This window comes from Limulus polyphemus, unplaced genomic scaffold (genome assembly GCF_000517525.1).
Source record: "Limulus polyphemus unplaced genomic scaffold, Limulus_polyphemus-2.1.2 Scaffold329, whole genome shotgun sequence".
Classification (NCBI taxonomy): domain Eukaryota; kingdom Metazoa; phylum Arthropoda; class Merostomata; order Xiphosura; family Limulidae; genus Limulus; species Limulus polyphemus.
Genome location: NW_013665939.1, coordinates 290311 through 294785, shown reverse-complemented (window position 1 = coordinate 294785; position 4475 = coordinate 290311).

Here is a 4475-nt window from a genome sequence, read left to right as displayed (position 1 = left end):
AAACATATTTGTATTAAAAAAGAAACTGAGTGTATCAATCTTGTTGACAAATATCATAAATTGGACACATATTGGCATTTATTTAACTATTGAATTTAAATTATCATTTAGCTCGGTTTCAGACCATTCGAAATTGTAATACGTAACAATAAGTTGTGCCAAGCTTCATTCATCGCGATCTATCGAAATAACCCTAAATCACAGGTTTCCAGAATACCCCCCCCCCCCTCACTCCCCTGTTGACTAACCTAGGATCAGTACTAAAGGATAGTAGGCCGGCTCGTGTGGCAGGTGTTAAAAATGTTATAATTTTTGGTGGCTGGTTTGTTGTTAAGCGCAAAGCTGCACAATGGAATACCGGTGGAAACCATCCATTTTCATTGTTTTAGATGATAGCAACAACTACCGTACTTCGATCAACCATACGAACGGGGCATCCTTAAAACCTTTTTATTTACATGTTCCTTTCAACGTATTGGCGTTATAACGTGTCATCATCGTATTTCTTGCAAGTGTTAAAATGCGTGTTGAAAACACACACAATAAAACGTGTAGAACTGCGTAGTTCCCACGCGGTGTATTATAAATTCCCACGTGGTGTATTATAAAATGCTAATTTTTAGAAAATAATATTGCTGTACAAATTCTGAGCTTTATGTTTTTATTGTATTGTTCGATAAATTAGTATCTTCTGCGAAAATGTTTTATAAAACAATAATTCCTTATTCATGAACACAAAATTTAAAATTTCCAAGCAAAAGTAATACGTTAGAGTTTTAAATCATTATTTCGGAAAGTTTCCGGCATGTGTTGTAATGTGAAAACCAGACATGCTGGGCTCGCCTGAAAGATTTGTGTTTTATGTTGTTAATAAAGCTCCAGTATACATACATATACTTGTTGAATAATTAATAAAAGTAATGCAAATATATTTGTTCATCGTTTATTTTCAAGGAAACACCCCTTACTTGATTTTTGATAGTTTTGATAGAAGTATCTTATTATGTTCAAGAAATAAAAACAATTCCTGGTAATATATATGCAACCTAAAGATGAGTGCGTATCTTATAGACAAGTTACGCCCTCTGCTAGCAGAATAAAGAAAATATTGACAATCATGCATGGAAACATAGCCAGTACTAGAATCTCTCACCAGAATAGTAAAACTAAAGATGTATTCCAAGACGTTACGGGTTGTTTTATTAAACTGCCAGATACAAAATCATGAACTGTTTTACCTGTAATTCATGTAACGCGTACAACAACTAATTCAAATTAAATATATTGATAACTTATCACGAATAAACAAAATCACGAAACTGTTTTATCTGTAGTTCATGTAATGCGCCCAATGATCCAATCTATAAATACCGATAAACTACTGCACAGAAACAGAGTCGCGAAACTGGTTTACCTGTAGTCTATGTGATGTGTTTAGTAATTCATTTAAACGATAGATGTCGATAAATTACCGTACAAAAACAGAATCACGAGACTGGTTTACTGTAGCTCATGTAGGATTAGAAAGCAGCAACCTATGATCCCAAAGAAAGTGACCGAGGATTGGAGATAACTAACCCATGGTTACTATTGATTCAAAGACATAAAACTAGGAATAATAGCAGCAACCTATGGTAACTATATATGCAGAAAATAGAGAGCTGTGATTGGAGATCAGCATCTCATGGTGACTATTGATCTAAAGACAGAAAACTGATTGAGAGCATCAACGTATTGTAACTATTGATCCAAAAGCAGAAATTACCCAAAATAACAAAAAAAAATGAAGTTACAGATTCTGTAATTATAATTTGTTTATCTCAGAATGGCCATGCAATATCTACGTCATTACTTAGGTACGGACGAATCACAAATCGTATAAAGAAACACAGAAATAGATTGAAACGTAACTTAATGCACAGTTCATCAGGCAAGTTGTCGATTTCAATAACTTTCAAAAACTTAAGGAATGGTCGCTAAGAACAAAAGACTAAGCTCCAACAAGAAAACCAGACATCCGCATATGCAACTTGCAGATAACACTATTATTAAGCTGCAGAGGAAGATGAACTCTACATAATTATGGCGGTGGAGCAGCTGAGCCTTCAACAGTTGTTATGATCAAGATCTGTATTCGATTTCAAATGGTATTAATGTTCTATATATAAAATGAGTACTGCGTGAAGTAAATTTTCACAGATAATGTTAATAATGATAATTTAAGTGGGAACATATTTCTTGCATGGCTCTCGTCATTAAACGTGGGGTACATATATATATATACGTATGGCCTCGGGCATGGATTAACTGTTAAATGTTGTTGTTTCAGTCTTTTAGAAGTTTTTTTTTTTATCAAGTACGAAAAGAATAAAATTTGTTAGTCAACAGTGGAGGATTGCTTGAATTGATTATTATTTAGTCATCATGAAAATAATTATTAATGAAAGAGTTATCAAACACTATATGTTAGTTATTACATATCAATACTTTTAATATCATCCCACTACACAGACTAGTCCAGTTTTGTATCAGGGTATTTATGCATTTATCAAACACCTTTACATTGTGTTGCTGTTGATAATCCAGTACTGTTGCGTTGCTGAGAATGATAAAATTCCGTAACTTTCAACTTTAACAGAGCAGTTAACATACGAACATTGTACCGTAATTTCAGTGAAGGATTTTATTGTGTTAAATAATAAACATTTGGATCTTATAACGCAACCGTAAACTTTAGGATATTTTACCGTTATGTAGTTCTGGCTTCGAAAATCAGAAGGTTAAGGAAGTTGTACGGTTATTTAATATTGACCTTGATAATCTTTAATGATAAAGATTTATCGTTAACCCTTTCTGGATTGGATAATCATAATGTTGAAGAAATATTAAGGTGAATACATTTCGGTCACAATTATCCTAAAGTTGGAATTTTTAAAGGTTATAATTGTCCAAGTTACAATAACAGTACATCTGAATTAATGGTACTATGAATTTATCTTGGCTTCAATATTTTTGCAAACTTGAGGTAGTTTTAGGTTTAGCCTTTCTTAATTTCGATAACTACTCGAAATATTTTGGAAATGTAGACCAAGTTAGGTTAACGATATTTTTTTAAGTACAAAGTTTTATTTCTTTTTTATACACATACTTTCATTGCTGTATTCATCCCGGGTTTGTGTAAGCTTCGAAGATACAAGAAGCAAACACTATGGGAGTTATTAAATATACATTTTTAGTTTTCTAATAAACCACATCAGTGTTCTCTCTAAAAGATTATGCTAAATACACGACGTTCAATACGTTCTTTGCCACGTTTTATTGAAGCACACAAAGATTTTAAAGATTTCTATTTCAACTTTCCTTTTCATCCTAAACTCGAAAGCAAAAATAAAGCAAGTTAAATGTTTTCATTTCATGTTTCTTGAATTTTAATTTCCTACCAGATGCTGCCTTTCACTGCTATTAGGACTCGTGCATGTTTAATGAAAACTTATCTGCATGAATTTTGAATAAATGTTTCCTTAAGCAGCAGATGTATATAATTAGATCACACTGTTAACCCACGGACATAGCCCTCCAGCAGGCTGTAACCTGAGAGATAGGAAGGAAGAGAAAAGTAAGCCAAGAAAAAGGTCTTCGTAGAAAATAAATATGCAATTTTAATCCTGGATGAAATAATGCTCACTTGAATGTAATTTCTGCTTGTTATTTGGTTTTCTTTGGACTATTTCTAAGATGATCGATAACGAAACCGTAACGTTATATATTCTTTGTTGGATACAAAGAACCAAAGAGAGTGTATCAGGAATATTGATAAATGTTTTCACCTATCGCTCAAGTCTTTGTCGGAGTGAAGAATACTGAGAAATGGTTGGATCTGTCACCTGAGATCTTAGTCAGAATGATGAATATTGCAAAATAGTTGGACCTGTGATCCGAGATCTTTATCGCAATGATGAATATTAAGAAATGCTTGAAGTATTAATCCGATATCTTTGTCATAGTGAGGAAGATCGAGAAATGGTTGGATCTGTCATCCTAGATCTTTATCATAGTGAGGAAGATCGAGAAATGGTTGGATCTGTCATCCTAGATCTTTATCGGAGTGAGGAATATTATGAAATGATTGGATCTGTCACTCTAGATCTTTGTCATAGTGAGGAAGATCGAGAAATGGTTGGATCTGTCATCCTAGATCTTTATCGGAGTGAGGAATATTATGAAATGATTGGATCTGTCACCTGAGACACTTGTCAGAGTAGATAAGCAAAACTGCAGCAAATAGAAGTATCTAGACCCACAGTCAATAACAAAGAATGTATGAAATATTAAACTGTTTTATGCATTTTCTTTTCTATAATTAGACGTATGTAGTTGTTATTAAAAAATTAACTGCTGTTTTTTTTCAACATTCTTCTTAATTTGTACTTTGCGACTAGAAATTAGAGGTGTATAGAACATAGCAATAGAATATC